Here is an 18,698-nt window from a genome sequence, read left to right on the forward strand (position 1 = left end):
AACACCACGTGACTTATTTAGTTCGATCTTGTTTATGTACCCCAACAATATTAAATGTTGTTAAACATGGCAAGAGGGTGAAGCAAATGAAAACTACCTATCTAGGCAAGTTTAAATGAGGCCGGACCAACAAACAACAAGTCCGGAAACTCCTCATGTGCATATTTTGGTTATGGTACTGTTCTGCCCTAAACACAATTTTAGAGTTGTTAAACATGCAAAGTGATGCCACCATGTTAAACTAGGCATTTTTCTACCCCATTTACATATAAAGATTATTACAAACCGAGTTACGGTTATTTAGTTATGAATAAAAGCATTTTAACATGGCATAGGAGCAAATTTAATCAAACAACATTTTAAACATTTCAAACATAGATGAAAGTTGCATATTATGAATCTACACAAAATTCTAAGCAAGTTTCATATATAACTTATTTTAATCCGATGCAGGGTTCTGAAGTTATTATATGCATGAACATGGAGGGGTTTTCTGCAAAAACTACAATTCTCTGATAAATAGCAAAATCGATCAAAAAAATAGGCACTCGGGCCAGAACTGAACAGGAAGCCCAACAAGGAAGGAAAAAAAAGAGGGGCGCAGGGCAACCCACCATGGGCCAAGGCCCGCTGGATCTGGCCAAGAGGAGCTGGGTCTGGTGTGCGAGACAGGCCCAGGCGCGGTCAGCGAGCGGTCAACAGACCCGGCGTGTGCTCGAACGGCTCGAGACAGAGGCGATGTCCTCCTCTGCTCGACAGGAAGCAGGCGCGGCAGTGCTAAGGACTCCGGCGAGCGTTGGAAACAACGGGATGGGTGCGGGGAGGCGCTTGATGAGGACATCAATACAATTGTTACACCCACAGCCCCTGCTGCTATACATACTGGACCAATTACTAGAGCTCGTGCACGCCAACTAAATTACCAGGTACTTTCGTTTCTTGGTAATGATTCTAATGTTCATGAGAATATGATGCTGCCTAAATTGGATACATTTGTTTTGCTTACAAATGAAGGGCCTAGCTTGGAGAAGGATGAACATTGGAGCAAGAACAAGAACGGAGTTACAAGTGATGATTTCAGGACTTTGAAGCCACCATAATGGGTGCATGAAGCCTTGGACGAAATATACAAGATGCCACTTCATAAATTTCGTCCCGAGGCTATTTTAGGTGTTGTGTCACCTTATTATTGGGCCAGGCCCATGTAATTTCGAAATACATAAGTATAGGCTATTTTTAGAGTCCGTATGTGTGGGGAAACAAGAGATAGGGTTGATTTCGGACCCCTCCACCAAAGGCCACGAAATTCCCCCCTCTTCCTCCATATATACAGCCCTTAGGGCATCGTTTAGACTTTGGGTTTTGTTTAGATTAAAAGTTCGCCATAGCTGCAACTTCGCGTACTTCGTTTGTGGTCAACGACCAGACAAAGGCGTCACAGAACCCCACCTTGATCAATAAAGCTTTCATCTTATATTCGCAATATCCAGATTGCAATCTCAGTTTCTTGCTTGTTCTTCGTTTGCTCGCAGGAAACAGACCCTCGTGGTCAGGTTGATCGTGCTCCGGCGTGGTCAATAACCTCTCGGAGTTGGTTTAGCGATTGCTAAGGCGCGACGTCCTCGCACGTTCGTAGTCGGATCGTCAAAGTCGACTGCCACCAAAGCGATATCCATCATCTCATCAAAAGACGGGACACCTTTGCCTCTATCAGCGCTTGGGTCCAGATCCTGCTAGGGGAGGTGCAAATCAGATCTCTGAGCAGGGGAACAGGCTTGGACGGCAGAGGAGGCAGCGCTCAACAGGGTCACGAATCCCGAACGACGGTGCTTGTAGGCAGGGAGACCGGCGACGAGCTTGACCCGCGTGGCGGCCGGCCGGATCAACAAAGAGAATGGCGAGAGATGGAGTCGGGGCAGCGGAGGTGCGGGCGAGGTTCTCGTCGAAGTCCGACGGCACGGGACGATGGTCATGGTGTGGTGCTCCTGCAGGGAGCACGGGGAAGAGAGAGAGGTTAGAGTAGAGAGAGAAGAAGAACGGGAGGAAGGAGGGTGCGAGGAGGCCAGGCCTGGTGGATGAGGGTGACGGCCCTGGTGGACAAGGTCGCCGGCGACGACGGGGCTGACGAGGTTGAGGGTTGTGGCCTCGGGGCAGGTGAGGAAGGCGCAAGGAGGCATCAGGCTCCAAATCGATGTGAGGAAGGGCCGCCTTGGAGGAAGAAGGTTGCGAGGAGGCGTAGGCGCAGAGGAGCTCCACTCCTCTGGATCGAACAGGGAGGAGGAGGCGCTCGATAAATTGGCTGGGCGATGGGATCGAGGGAGATTTAGTGAGGGGATCCCGAGAGGATTTGAAGTGGCGGCGGCGACGAGTGGAGGATGGGACAGCTCTCCTAGTTTTTAGGGTTTGGTCTGACATATATATAGCAAAAGGATTTTGGGTAGGGGCTAATCCGTCCCCCCGATCGTAATTGGATGGTCGAAAAAAGATAGGTTAGGGAGTCCAAATAAGAAAACAGTGATGTTTTGTAGACATTAGGGGATGATTCGGATCCAATGGTAACGACTGTCCGGGTCGGGTCCGGGATAGATTTCGGACGCGCGCGGGAGGAGGTCCGCGGACTGACGAGAGAGGTTAGGTAGGTCCTGGCGGATGGTAGTGGGCCGTGCAGAAAGCCTTGGGCAGAGAGAAGTGAAGAGAGAGACCCGGCGACTGTTTCCGGAGACCGAAAATGTCCGACGTTAGACCGGCTATAATGCCGCTATAGTTTAATGGTTGGGCTATCAAACGAACTCCGAACGCGATGAAACTTGACAGACGCTCTGTCTACACTATAATAAGACGGCACGCCAAGTTTCAACCCATTCCGAGAACATTTTCCGGTCACTTATAAAATACTATTTCGGACATGCCGCGGGCGCGTGCAAGTGTGGTTGGGCTCAGAACGGAACGGAGAGAACTCGGAGAACCCGGACGAATGCAAGTTTTGAAAAACATGATGATGATATGCACATGATGACATGATGAAATGCAACACGCAAGCAAATGACATGGCAACGCCGGCGAATAACTGGAAGACACCTGGCGCAACGGTCTCGGGGCATTACAACACTCCACCACTACGAGAGGATCTCGACCCGAGATCCTAGGGATGGTACCGGAGGGAAAACGGAAGAGGAAGAGGAGAGGTAAAATTAAGTTGCTTCTTTGACGAATGAGTGAAACCAAAGAACCTTGAAAAGGTTAAGCCATTTAGAGAAAAGAATACAACGGAGATGAACAAAGTAGAAAACACTCCGTTAGGAAAAGGAAACAAGGAAGAACAAATTCGAAGAGCACTCCGGTTGGAAAGATATGCACGACTTGATAAGATGAAAAAGAACTTGAGCTAAAGGCACAACACTCCGGATAAATGGGATAAGCGAGGAAAAGAATATGAACTTTTACAACGGGATGATGGTTGAAGAAAGCAATATCACAATGCCTCCGGAACTGAAGTGAGAATGGAATGGAATGAAACGCCAAGAAAAACAAGATCTTGAGGGAGCACGCTTACAACAAATGGTAGAACGGAGTTGTTGGAAGAAAACCAACAACGAAAAGAATAAGCTTGATGTGGTCTTATGGAATACAACTCAAAATATGAGGTGACAAACTGCCACTCACGGGAAAAGAATTGGATTGGTATGACCAAGGAGGCGAGAAAAATATTTCATCGGGAGGATAGATGAAGAACTTGGATCATATATTATCACCATTAATAGCAAAATCCTTAGGGAAAGCTTTAGGTTAAATATAACCCAAGATAATTCCAACGCAGAGGTTGATGGATTTAAAATATCTCATTCTTGATAACTTGTCAAACATGAAACATGAACTCAAGTTATGAAGAATGACATAGTACCACCTCAAATGATATGGTAGAAAGAATTGCACTCCGAATAGCAAGATGAAGAATGCTTGAACTCCTCTGAAAAGAAACTTGATGAACACTTCGAGAAGGAATTAAATCTTTGATGAAACATCATGTAGAACCTTCATGAAGAACTCCGGTAAACAAAAAGAATAATGAAAATAAAGAGAAGTTGGAAACACAAGGTGAAACCTTGTAATGATTTGGATGGATCCTCGTGGTGATATAATTGAAAGATCTTGGAACTCCGGGAAAGAAAGAAGAACAACTGAAATCAAGAATTTTTGATGAACCTCCGGAATAAGGAATTGATCACTTAGATGAAACAAGAATAAGAATTACATTATGCTTATCCTTCACCAATTAAATTGATGAAAAGTCACGGATTTGGCATACAACTTATTCTCAAAGAAAGGATTAAGAGAGATATAATCAAACTTGAGAAGGTCTTCAACTAACCACCGGTGGAATTGAAACAACGAATGAATTGGTATGATAAAGAAGGAAGAGAAATCTTAAATGAACCACCGTAAGGATTGAAAAACGAACGAAATAAAAGAATGAATCGCCGGTAAGAATTATCAAAACAACGAAGATGTTTGAGAGAATTTAGATCCATGAGAACGAAGATATTACGAGCTGATTAGAGAGTCCTGATTTAAACACCGGTATGATTTAGAGTATGAGAGCTGAAAGCTGGAATGAATAAACCTGAATTTATGGACTCCGGATAATCCAACTGAGAAGGCTCTTGAATTGCTCCGGATAGGTGAAAAGAATTTTGACAATCGAAAACAAATAGAAGAGGATGGGCTCGAACTGGAATCACGAATCTCTGAGAGAACGGATAAGATATGGAGGTAAACTCTTCTTAGTTCTTCAAAATCTAAGAATGACGACGAGAAACACCACCATGAATTATTTAGACACTCCAAAATGAAAATTAGAAAGATTGAAACCAAAGATGGAAAGAATTTGAAAGATCTTGAAGAAATACATATGACTGATGACAATTCATTCTTACGTCAAACTTTGAAAAGAATTTAGGATAGCTCCGGGAAAATAAGAAGAGTCAGGTAAGATCCTGGGAAAAGACCTGTGGGTTAGGGCCCACTCAAAAGAAACACCGTTGCAGGATTGCTTGAAAAGAAGATTGCACCGGTTGAATTAAAAGACTTGAATGAGATAACATCCTCGAAAGAGCTTGAACGAATGTAGAGTGGAAACACGAATCTTCGAGATATCTTGAACACTCCGGGACAATAGAATAGCGAGAGGTGAACGATTAAGAATTGCACCGGCATGAGAAAAGCATTGAAATGAGGAAAGGGTATGAACAACAAAGCTTGACTTGAAACCACCGGAGAAGAAAAAGAACGAAGAATGATGAACTTGAAGCTCCGTTAGAATCTTCATGAGAAATCATCGGATAAGACATTGACGGAAAATAATGGAAAGACTTCACAACAATAAAAGGATACTTGAATAAGAAATCTGAGTCGTTGAAGAAAAAGGGTGGGAGGGAGGGAAAACAAAGGCAACTTGGAGACGGATGAAACAAACACTGTTGAGAAGAACTGATACTTGATCTTGCGGTTGTTGAAATGATCGGATCCACTTGAAGAGAGACACGCCGTTGAAAAGAAATTGGCATGACAATCTCGATTATCATGAAGGATTGGTATTCACAACGGAGTATGAGAACACCGTTTACATAAGGTATGGAATCAACATTTGACTTCGAAGCAACTTGAATACCACAACTCAAAACAAAACAAAGGATTGGCTTGCGAAATAAGCCGGAACAAACATATGATAGAGATTTCGTCCGAAGTTTTCGTGGTGGGGCCTACACGGGCTCGATCGTACAGCACCATCATGTACAAGGCAGTGCACATGACATACGAAGCGTCCCCGAGTCGGCATAGCCAAGGACTCTTTAAGACACAATGAGACCTCTATAAAACCAACCGTGGATAGGTGGACCACTAGATGTCGAACCCCAATTTCATATCATACATCTGTCGGAAAGATATCCTAAGAACTACTTGAATTCCCACTTATAAACTCCTGAAACTTTCCGGTTATGCAATCAGGTGTTGGGGATACAGGGGAAGCATAATATCTCACCCAAAACTAGCAAATCCTACATCCAGCTGTATCCATCCTTCAACACATAACCAAGAAACCTTCGGAAATCATCTACCTCAACCTTTGAAAAAGCATCCGTTATACGAGTTATGGCAATACTCCCAAACTCCCGCCCCAGTACTGGGTGGCGTCGAGGTTATCTCACCAACAACTGCATAAAAGAGATTTTCGATGTCGGCGAAACTAATCTCAGGTATTCCAGAACTGCAATGATAAAATTGTGACGACAACACCTCGGAGCTCAACTCCCCGGGACACTGCCACAATTCCTAAATGTCAGGAGGCACCAAGAACAATGTTCTCGTCACAAAACCATCGGAACGATTCCAAGATACCCGCGTGATCCTAAAAAAAATTTAGTGAAATTTGAGAAGAGAAGAGTCAAAACTCTACGTCAGGATGCCTTATCAGAGCGATGAAGGGACTGGGGAGTAAAAAGAATTCCTAAACTCTCCGATATATAATTCCTAAATGACTCAAAACATTTTTCTAGACTCAACAACGGTTGCTAAAAACGATCAAGCAGTGGGGGCTCCTAAGGTCGGGGAAGGCTCTGATACCAACTTGTAACGCCCACGATGCGGCTATATCTCCCACGTGTCGAAGCACGACTTAGAGGCATAACCGCATTGTAAGCAATGTCGCAAGTGAGGTAATCTTCACACAACCCATGTAATACATAAGGGAAAGAGATACATAGTTGGCTTACAATCGCCACTTCACACAATTACATGAATAAAGCAATACATCATCCAGATACAATCAAGGTCCGACTTCGGAACCAAAATAAGAGAAGACTACCCCAAATGCTACACAGATCCCCGATCGACCCCAACTGGGCTCCACTACTGATCAACTATAACGAAACAACACAAAGGACAAGATCTTCATCGGGCTCCTCCTTGAGCTTGGTTGCATCACCTGCTCGGTAACATCGACACCTGCAAACTGGTTTTGGAAGTATCCGTGAGTCACCGGGACTCAGCAATCTCACACCCTCGCGATCAAGACTATTTAAGCTTATAGGAAGGGTAAAAGGTATGAGATGGAGCTGCAGCAAGCGACTAGCATATATGATGGCTAACATACGCAAATGAGAGCGAGAAGAGAAGGCAAAGCACGTTCGAGAAAGTATGATCAAGAAGTGATCCTAAACAACCTACGTCAAGCATAACTCCAACACCGTGTTCACTTCCCGGACCCCGCCGAGAAGAGACCATCACGGTTACACACGCGGTTGGTGCATTTTAATTAGGATGAACTTCAGGTTTTCTACAACCGGACATTAACAAATTCCCATCTGCCCATAACCACGGGCACGGCTTTCGAAAGTTCATAACCCTGTAGGGGTGTCCCAACTTAGCCCATCACAAGCTCTCACGGTCAACGAAGGATATTCCTTCTAGCGGGAAGACCCGATCAGACTCGGAATCCCGGTTACAAGACATTTCGACAATGGTAAAACAAGACCAGCAAAGCCACCCAGATGTGCCGACAAATCCCGATAGGAGCTGCACATATCTCGTTCTCAGGGCACACCGGATGAGCAAGACGTCGGGTAAGCCAGCCCAGAGTTGCCCCTGGTAGCCTCGGACATCGCTCAGTTGGACCAACACTTAGAGAAGCACTGGCCCGGGGGGGGTTAAAATAAGATGACCCTTGAGCCGGCCGACTCAAGGGAAAGAAAAATTCTAGGTGGCAAATGGTAAAACCAATATTGGGCGTTGCTGGAGGAGTTCTACTCAAGGCGAACTGTCAAGGGGTTCCCATTATTACCCAACCGCATAAGGAACGCAAAATCCGGAAACATAACACCGATATGACGGAAACTAGGGCGGCAAGAGTGGAACAAAACACCAGGCATAAGGCCGAGCCTTCCACCCTTTACCAAGTATTTATGTTATCCAGAACAAAAATACTTCACACACTTTTGTGTTTTGTCTAATTGCAGGTGTATGAGACATTTGTACAATCAACATATGAAGATAAGGGAAAAGGATAAGTTTAGGTTGTGTTCAAAAAGTCCTCTCACGTCACTTTTGGGCCAAGAGAAGATAGAGTCCAAGTCTCTCACGTTCTGGATTCAGATTCGTACTGCACAGACATACCTGACTCAAAATGCCAACAAATTTTTCATACGGACTCCGAATTGGGTGATTCTTTTTTTGTTGGAAACTAGATTTCGTGCTCTTTCCAACCCAATTGGATTCACCTTCAAATTCGTCCGGAGCGTTGAGTTACGGACGAAACAATCTGACGTTGCAGCAGAATCCGAGTCAAACTACAAGCCCAAAGGTGTTGCATCACCTCCACTTGGGCCCATGAGCCTTGTACGACCTAGGGTTAGTTTTAGGCTGCCTTCAGACGTCCTCCCACCTCCTTGGCCGCCACCCCTTGCTCCTATATAAGTAGATCCATCTAGTAGCTTTTTCCTTGGGATTTGTTTAGTTAAAAGTTAGCCATTGCAACTTCGTGTACTTCGTTTGTGTCCAACGACCAGACCAAAACCGCTTACGGATCCCCACCATTATCAATACCTCATATATATTTGCAATATTCAGATTGCTTTATCATATTCTTGCTCGTTCTTCGATTGCTTGCAGGAATAGACCTTCGTGGTCATGCTGACCGTGCTTCCGGCATCGTCAGTAACCTCAGGAGATTGGTTTAGCGATTGCTAAGGCGCGACGTCGTGCACGTTTGTAGTCGGATCGTCAAAGTCGTCTCCATCAAATCGATAGTTATCATCTCATTGAAAGATCGGGACACACTCGCCTCTATCAAGTGGTATCAGTTTTCAGGTTGCTCGGTGAGAATTTCCAGTTTTCCTAGATTAGATTTATTTTTTTACCTATTGTCCAAGAAAAAGTCACAAAAAAGAGTTAGATCTATTCATCCTTGGTCCAGGCCAGTCTGAGCCTTTGCAATTTTCTTTTCATTGCTTGCATAGTTGAATTATCGGTTGCATTGTCGTGTCGAGTTGCTGGTCTTAGTGTCTAGTTTGTTTAGAGTTTCGAGTTCTGTTCACATTAGTCACGCCACCGCTGCATCATTATCTCTTCCGCTGTCCACCACCCATCCATCAATTTCCACCACGTGCTACCCACCATTCATTGTCATAATAATAGTTGAGATCGTTCACAGCTTCGCTTGATCCAATCTGCATCTTATCTAGTTTGTTCTGAAAAGAGGGAGAAAAAAAGAGAGAAAAAAAACGAGAGAAAAAAAGTCAGAGAAAAAAAGGAGAGAAAGAAAAAAAAGTGTGAGGAAAAAAAATCCGGATCTTTTTAGACTCAATCTCGTAGTTGAATTCGGATTGAAATCTGTTTTGTGCACTATTCAGTAAAATAGGCATAACTTCCTCATACGAAGTCCGTTTTGCCTCCGCGAGTACTCAAACAAAAGCTAGCGACGAGCCGCATCTAAATAGTTGAAGAAGCTAGTTCAATATTTGGCACCTCAAAATCGGCTTCTAAATAGGTCTTTTTGTCCTCCGAAGTTCATGAACACAGCTTATTCCAGTTTTTCAGGCCAGTTTTCAAAATTTTTGACTCCTCATATCAACTCGGAATTGAGCGATTCCTTTGGTGTTTGAAAGCTTGAGTCAATCCCATTCTTGAAAAAAAAAATCAAAAAAATCGGCACAAACTTTTTCAGAGGAAAGTTGGAGACAAAGTTGTTGATATATCATGCTTGGCTGTTGTTTCACATCATTATCTTTACTGCCGTTGTGATCTTCACTTATATCTTGCTGTCCAGAGCTACTTAGTATCCTTCATTGACGCTAGTTGTGCTACGACGTGACCTCATTAGTGTTCTAGGGCTTGCATCTCTAGTTCGGTCTAGCCTAGGACCAGCACAGTACCGTCGTTGAGCGTTTATTCAACATTGCATCTCTGAATTGATTATTGCTAATCGTTTGCTGCCATATATAGCCAACCCAGCTCCACATATTTCTACACCGTGTATACGTACGTTCCCCTGGCAATCGCTTTACACAATCTTCAGAGTTATTTGACACTGCTAGTTGCCTGTCACCACCTGCTGCTTGGTAAGAACTTGTAAGATATTGATGTTTGCTTTACTGTGAGCGCTTTACCACCACACCCTAGTAGTTCATAGGAACATTATTCTTGAATTTTGTTTCTTGTTTCTACTAATCATGACAGGTTCCGAAGATAGAAGTTCTTGCACGACGGACACATCTTCACCATCACGAGAGTTGGGACAACACACACAAGCACATGGTCAGGTTATCTTTTTACCGTCATTTGAGGGTAGATTAAATCCTACTACTTATCTAGCTTGAGAGCTTAAAGTAGAACAAGTTTTTAGTCACCATGACTTTTCTGAACTTGAGCGAGTGCGAGCAGCCACTAGAGCATTTAGTAATTTTGCTTCTGTTTGGTGGAGTGTACATTGTAAGAAAAACATTGATAACCAACCCACAACTTGGAAAGTTTTGAAAGCTGTAATGAGATAACAATTTTTCCCTCCTTATTATCGTCGTGAATTGCTTCGCAAATTTGAACAATTTAAACAAGGCAACAACACTGTTCATGTTTACTACCAAGAGTTCAAATCTTATATGCATCATTGTGACATAGAAGAATCTGAGAATGATACAATGAATAGATTTTTTGGTGGTTTGAACCATGATATTTAGGCAAGATTTCAGTATATTCCTCGTTGCATTATTGGTATGTATGTCCGTGCTTGTACCTTTGAGAGACAGATACAAGAGGATGCATTAGGTGACTACAACAACTACTATTCCAGTTCATGCTCACCACCGCCGGTGGGTTCCTCCATCATTGCACCTCGGATTATGAGCGCGGCATCATCTCAAGGGTATGGTACATTGTCAACGTCCGTACCTACATCAGCTACATCTTTGCCACAAGGTAACAGTAAAGATATTGATGATATAACTTCACATGAGAAAGATGCATGCCTAGTTAACTTGAATGCGTCATGTATTGAGTTACCTGTTGATTTGAACACACCACCTATTTTAGAGAGTGATCAAACAACTGAAATATCAACAATTTTGAGTGCACCCATTGAATTAACTGTTGATGCAAAAGAACTAATGTTTAATCATTTTGATATGGCCTCCAATCTTGGTGATGATTCTGTGTCCAATGATTTATTGCATGTTTGCTTATTTAAGCATGTTGTAGCACGTAAATTTGATGCAAGTAAGGTTTATTCACCAAAGTTGGGATGGTTTAAGGATGTACATTGCGAATCTTTTGAAATGAATAAGAGCTTCACTTATATGTACAAACTGAGTTCTAATATTTTCATGCCTTCTACTTCTTGTGATACTTTTTTGGCTTTAGTTTTTATGAACTATGAAAGTTACTCATGTATACATGTGTCGTACGTGCAAAAATCAAGGGAAGTTAAACTGGATGACATATACATATACAACATGTACACCTTGTCTCTTTTGTTAGCCACATTTCAGATTAAGCAACGCCGAGGACGGCTTTGTTTTCAAAAAGGGGAGGATGATGAGGACATGAATACCTTGGATACGACCAAAAATATTGCATACATGCATATTTGTCAGGTGATTTCCAATGCAAACTATTCAATAATCTATTTATGTTATCCAGAACAAAAATACTCCACACACTTTTGTGTTTTGTCTAATTGCAGGTGTATGGGACATTTGTATAATCCACATATGAAGATAAGGGAAAAGGAGAAGTTTAGGTTGTGTTCAAAAAGTCCTCTCACGTCACTTTTGGGCCAAGAGAAGATAGAGTCCAAGTCTCTCACGTTCTGGATTCAGATTCGGACTTCACAGACATACCTGACTCAAAACGCCAACAACTTTTTCACAGGACTCCGAATTGGGTGATTCATTTTTGTTGGAAACTAGATTTCGTGCTCTTTCCAACCCAATTGGATTCACCTTCAAATTCGTCTAGAGTGTTGAGTTACGGACGAAACAATATGACATTGCAGCAGAATCCGAGTCAAACTACAAGCCCAAAGGTGTTGCATCACCTCCACTTGGGCCCATGAGCCTTGTACGACCTAGGGTTAGTTTTAGGCTGCCTTGGGACGTCCTCCCACCTCCTTGGCCGCCACCCCTTGCTCCTATATAAGTAGATCCATCTAGTAGCTTTTTCCTTGGGATTTGTTTAGTTAAAAGTTAGCCATTGCAACTTCGTGTACTTCGTTTGTGTCCAACGACCAGACCAAGACCGCTTACGGATCCCCACCATTATCATACCTCATATATATTTGCAATATTCAGATTGCTTTATCATATTCTTGATCGTTCTTCGATTGCTTGCAGGAATAGACCTTCGTGGTCAGGCTGACCGTGCTTCCGGCATCGTCAGTAACCTCAGGAGATTGGTTTAGAGATTGCTAAGGCGCAACGTCATGCACGTTTGTAGTCGGATCGTCAAAGTCGTCTCCACCAAATCGATAGTTATCATCTCATCGAAAGATCGGGACACACTCGCCTCTATCACGCGACGTTACCGGATTACCGAGAAGAAGTACACCGGAAAGAAGGCAAACAACATAGTAAACAACCACTACAACAACATGGCATGATGCACAACAAGTATGATGCATGTCCGGTTTAATGAGGCATGGCATGGCAAAATGCACAAACAATCCTACAAATTAAGTGGAGCACAATATGCAACTCCGTTGCATATTGACGAAACACCACGTGACTTATTTAGTTCGATCTTGTTTATGTATCCAACAATATTAAATGTTGTTAAACATGGCAAGAGGGTGAAGCAAATGAAAACTACCTATCTAGGCAAGTTTAAACGAGGCCGGAACAACAAACAACAAGTCCGGAAACTCCTCATGTGCATATTTTGGTTATGGTATTGTTCTGCCCTAAACACAATTTTAGAGTTGTTAAACATGCAAAGTGATGCCACCATGTTAAACTAGGCATTTTTCTACCCCATTTACATATAAAGATTATTACAAACCGAGTTATGGTTATTTAGTTATGAATAAAAGCATTTTAACATGGCATAGGAGCAAATTTAATCAAACAACATTTTAAACATTTCAAACATAGATGAAAGTTGCATATTATGAATCTACACAAAATTCTAAGCAAGTTTCATATATAACTTATTTTAATCCGATGCAGGGTTCTGAAGTTATTATATGCATGAACATGGAGGGGTTTTTTGCAAAAACTACAGTTCTCTGATAAATAGCAAAATCGATCAAAAAAAAGGCACTCGGGCTAGAACTGAACAGGAAGCCCAACAAGGAAGGAAATAAAAGAGGGGCGCAGGGCAACCCACCATGGGCCAAGGCCCGCTGGATCTGGCCAAGAGGAGCTCGGTCTGGCTCGCGAGACAGGCCCAGGCGCGGTCAGCGAGCGGTCAACAGGCCCGGCGTGTGCTCGAACGGCTCGAGACATAGGCGACGTCCTCCTCTGCTCGACAGGAAGCAGGCACGGCAGCACTGAGGACTCCGGCGAGCGTTGGGAACAATGGGATGGGCGCGGGGAGGCGCTTGGGTCCAAATCCTGCTAGGGGAGGTGCGAATCAGATCTCTGAGCAGGGGAACAGGCTTGGACGGCAGAGGAGGCAGCGCTCAACAGGGTCACGAATCCCGAACGGCGGTGCTTGTAGGCAGGGAGACCGGCGACGAGCTTGACCCGCGTGGCGGCCGGCCGGATCAACGAAGAGAATGGCGAGAGATGGAGTCGGGGCAGCGGAGGTGCGGGCGAGGTTCTCGTCGAAGTCCGACGGCACGGGACGATGGTCATGGTGTGGTGCTCCTGCAGGGAGCACGGGGAAGAGAGAGAGGTTAGAGTAGAGAGAGAAGAAGAACGGGAGGAAGGAGCGTGCGAGGAGGCCAGGCCTGGTGGATGAGGGTGACGCCCTGGTGGACAAGGTCGCCGGCGACGACGGGGCTGACGAGGTTGAGGGTTGTGGCCTCGGGGCAGGTGAGGAAGGCGCAAGGAGGCATCAGGCTCCAAATCGATGCGAGGAAGGGCCGCCTTGGAGGAAGAAGGTTGCGAGGAGGCGTAGGCGCGGAGGAGCTCCACTCCTCTGGATCGAATAGGGAGGAGGAGGCGCTCGATAAATTGGCTGGGCGATGGGATCGAGGGAGATTTAGTGAGGGGATCCCGAGAGGATATGAAGTGGCGGCGGCGACGAGTGGAGGATGGGACAGCTCTCCTAGTTTTTAGGGTTTGGTCTGACATATATATAGCAAAAGGATTTTGGGTAGGGGCTAATCCGTCCCTCCGATCGTAATCGTACGGTTGGAAAAAAATAGGTTAGGGAGTCCAAATAAGAAAACAATGATGTTTTGTAGACGTTAGGGGATGATTCGGATCCAATGGTAACGACTGTCCGGGTCGGGTCCGGGACAGATTTTGGACGCGCGCGGGAGGAGGTCCGTGGACTGACGAGAGAGGTTAGGTAGGGCCTGGCGGATGGTAGTGGGCTGTGCAGAAAGCCTTGGGCTGAGAGAAGAGAAGTGAGAGACCCGGCGACTGTTTCCAGAGACTGAAAACGTCCGACGTTAGACCGGCTATAATGCCGCTATAGTTTAATGGTTGGGCTATCAAATGAACTCCGAACGCGATGAAACTTGACACACGCTCTGTCTACACTATAATAAGACCGCACGCCAAGTTTCAACCCATTCCGAGAACATTTTCCGGCCACTTATAAAATACTATTTCGGACATGCCGCGGGCGCGTGCAAGTGTGGTTGGGCTCAGAACGGACAACGGAGAGAACTCGGAGAACCCGGATGAATGCAAGTTTTGAAAAACATGATGATGCTATGCACATGATGACATGATGAAATGCAACACAGAAGCAAATGACATGGCAACGCCGGTGAATAACTGGAAGACACCTGGCGCAACAATCTCGGGGCGTTACAGCTACGCTCTCTGCTCTTTGTGCAATGTACTCATCCCCCCTGCCGAACCACAATGGGCTCATGACCCCATAGGTGGCCATGGTTTCCCACGACATCTTTGGTGCGCTAGGTAGGGGGATCACTTGCACAAACCTGAGGGTGTAAGCAGTGCGTCATCTTCATCACCATTTTATTCATCGACAGCTCCATCAACTATGGCGCCCAAAAAGATGCCTGGTGCCGCAGCCCACCCGTCCACCTCAAAGGCCCCGCCGACCGCGGCCCATGACGTCGCGGGGGCTGTGAGGACACATGGGGATGTGGACGATGCGGGGGATGTGGTCAACGCAGTCGGCGTTGTTACCACCTCCCCTGCGGCCAAAACAGGAGCAGGAGGCACCAGAGAAGGACAACATCACCAACATCTCGGCGACCATGCTCCGCGAGGTATGGGTAGAGAGATTATACCTTATGCACCTCTCCGCCCAGCCGAGGGGCACATCCATAGCGGTGGCACTCGCTCTGGGGCAAATTGCAATCCCCCGCCCGCCCCTGCCACGGGCGTGGCCGCAGGACATGCACCACCCCCGTTGCAAGCCGACCCAGCCAATGCACCAAACGGAGCCGCTGGTCCACAAGTGCCTCCACCCCGTCACCACGCCATACAAGCGGCTAGCTCGCGGCGGCGGGAGCACGACGCGGCCACTGCCGACACTGTCAAGAGCCGAGCAACACTACAGTTTACATCATCATCACCCATGCCAAGCACTGCTTCGAAGGCCATGGCGCGGGCCCAGCTGCTACTGAGATTTCTGTGGGCAGCTGATCAGATGGATGAGTGGAGAGCCACCATTCAGAGCCTGATTGGCTTCATCGAGGCAGGAGGAGCATAGCGAGCTGGCCCGCCACGGCCTCCCTAGGTGACAACGGCCCACGCTACTGGTCATGCGGAAGGGGCCACTCCTACGGTGGAGTCCCCTCCATGGCAGCCAGCACGGGAGCCACGTGACCAAGAACCCGACGATGCCTCGATGGCGTCATCCGAACCTCGAGCACATCAAGGCCAACGGCGAGCCCTGGAGGACAGGCAAAGGGAAGGCGCATGTGTCACCATCGAGTGATGCCGCGACACCCACCGCCAGTCCGACATATGCGATGGCCCCAACGTCGACGAGCCTGCACCCGCCGAAGGCGGGTACCTTCCTTTCGAGGCTGGGTGCCCTGCCTTCACCCATGAGTTGTGGAAAGACCATTGGCCATCCGCTCGCACATTCAAGCTAGAGATACCATAGAAGTACGATGGGAGACTAAACCCAGCAGAGTTCTTGAGCATCTACACCATCGCTGTTCAAGCTGCCGGAGGAAGGGATGAGAAGGTGTTTGCTAGTTACTTCCCTTTGGCGCTCAAGACGAATGTGAGGTCTTGGCTGATGCACCTGCCGGAGAACTCCATTTCGACCTGGGCTGACCCGTGCCATGAGTTCATTGGCACCTTCATAGGCAGCCATCAAGAACCTAGGCGGCCCAATGACTTGCAGCTTCTCCCACGGAAGGAAGGAGAGACTCTGTGGAAGTACATGCAGAGGTTCAGTCGAGTCCACAGAAATATTCCAAACATCCACCCGGCAGTTGTGATAGCTGCGTTCCAGTCCAACATGCGCAATCGTTGGATACATTCCAAGATTAACGTTCAATTGCCCAAGACTGTGAAGGAGCTTTACACTCTAGTGGACAAGTGTGCTCGAGTAGAGGAGGGGAGGAGGCTCCCTGGAGAAGAAGATGGCGTCGACGTCGACTCGGAGGATGATGACTAGGCCGCCAATCAGAAGAATGAGAACAAGAAGAGCAATAAAAGGCACAAGGATAAGGCAGTGATGACCGTTGAAGGATCATGCACACCTAGTACTGGCAAGAAGGCCAAGACTGGGGTACCCGACAAGGAGGTTGTCGCGTGCACTGATTGCCGGGAAGCTGCAACTGCTGAGAAAGCTGGGAAAGGTGATGGGCCCTACTGCAAGATTCGTCGGACCAAGGGCCATGATCTCCAAGAGTGTCACCAGGTTGAGCAGCTTGTCAAGAAATAGAGGGCTGAATATGAGAAACATGATAAGGAGAAAGGTCTGAATGACACTGGCGGGAAGGGCCGAGGCGGCGGAGCAAGTCGCCCCAGCAAGGCTCCTAAGGATCAAGGAAACCCCGCCATAGGCCGTGAGAAAGAGGATTGCGATGATGAGAGTGATGGAGGGGATGAAGAGGAAACTGGCGAGCAAGAATTCCAGAAAGCCATCGACGCCTTGTGCATTGACGGGGGTGCATCTCTGCACTGCTCTCACCGCTAGGGCTGGAATTCAAGCCGTGTCGAGACAGCTCAACTCGACTCGCTAGAGCTCGTTCCGTTAACGAGTCAGCTCGACTCAACTCATTACTATAACAAGCTCAAATCCAAGATTGGCTAGACTCGTATAGTTCACGAGCTAGCTCGTTTAGCTTGTTAAGCTCGTTATAGGTTTGAATAGAAAATCTTATGAAATATGAGAAAAGATATTATTAATTGGGAATGTAACATATACATATTAAGCATTTATGATGTTCACAAATAATTGTAAGTAGCTTAACTTACAATTGTCAGTTCCATCAACATGTTGGCAAGTCAGTAACATGCATATGACCACAATAAACAGCAAGTCAGTAACATGTATATGACCATAATTCCACATACAATGGTACATGTACATGGCCCGAGAGGTTGGCTTACGCAGCATTGTTGCCGTCGTGAACTCACGATGCAGAAATAGAGGAGACGTGAGGGGAATCAACACTCTGGTCTCTTGCTATTTCTATAGGAATGGAATGAGAGGAATCGTGGTGTGTGTCTCCTGGGCGGTTGGGCTTAGTGTTATGCGGACGAGTCCTATGTTGTGCCTCTGCGACTGTCCTGGGATGCAAGGTGGGGCTAGGTGGCTAATTTTTATACCGAGCCTAACAAATTACACGTGTACTCGTGAACTCGGCTCGTTTAACTTGGTCTATAAATGATCTTAAAATAAAGCTTGGGTCGACTCATTATTCTTCGAGTTCGAGTCGATTCGAGCCGAGTCACGAGCTACTCGTTTAGCTCGCGAGCTTCGAGCTTTTTTCCAGCCCTACTCACCGCCAACTTAAATAGTGGGTGCGTGAAGTCAATGCCATGGAGCCAGCGGCAGATTCTCGAAGGCCGCTCAAGTGGTCTCGCATGCCCATCATCTTTGATGAAGAGGACCACCCTGACCGCACCACTGCGGTAGGGTGCTTGCCATTGTTGGTCTCACCAACAATCCACAACCTCAAAGTCACAAAGATGGTTGACGGCAGGGCCGGGTTGAATCTGATTTCTCCAAAGGTCATCAACAAACTCCAGATAGCAGAGGAAGAGCTCAAGGTCACGGGCACGTTTCAAGGAATCAACCCAGGCAGGAGTCGTCCTAAGGGGAAGATCACGTTGCTGGTGACATTCAGGGGAGAGTTGAATCACCGGACAAAGAAGATCGTTTTTGATGTGGTCGACCTCCCCCTGCCATACAATGGAATTCTTGGTCGCCTAGCTCTGGCCAAATTCATGATGGCATCCCACTATGCCTACAACACCTTGAAGATGCCAGGGCCGATAGGCGTCATTTCCATTCCGTCAGACGAAAAGGATGCAATTATCTGCGTGGACAAGATGTACTAGGAGGTAGTCATGGCAGAGGCCGCTGAAGCTACTGTTCCT

This window comes from Triticum dicoccoides, chromosome 5A (genome assembly GCF_002162155.2).
Source record: "Triticum dicoccoides isolate Atlit2015 ecotype Zavitan chromosome 5A, WEW_v2.0, whole genome shotgun sequence".
Lineage (NCBI taxonomy): Eukaryota > Viridiplantae > Streptophyta > Magnoliopsida > Poales > Poaceae > Triticum > Triticum dicoccoides.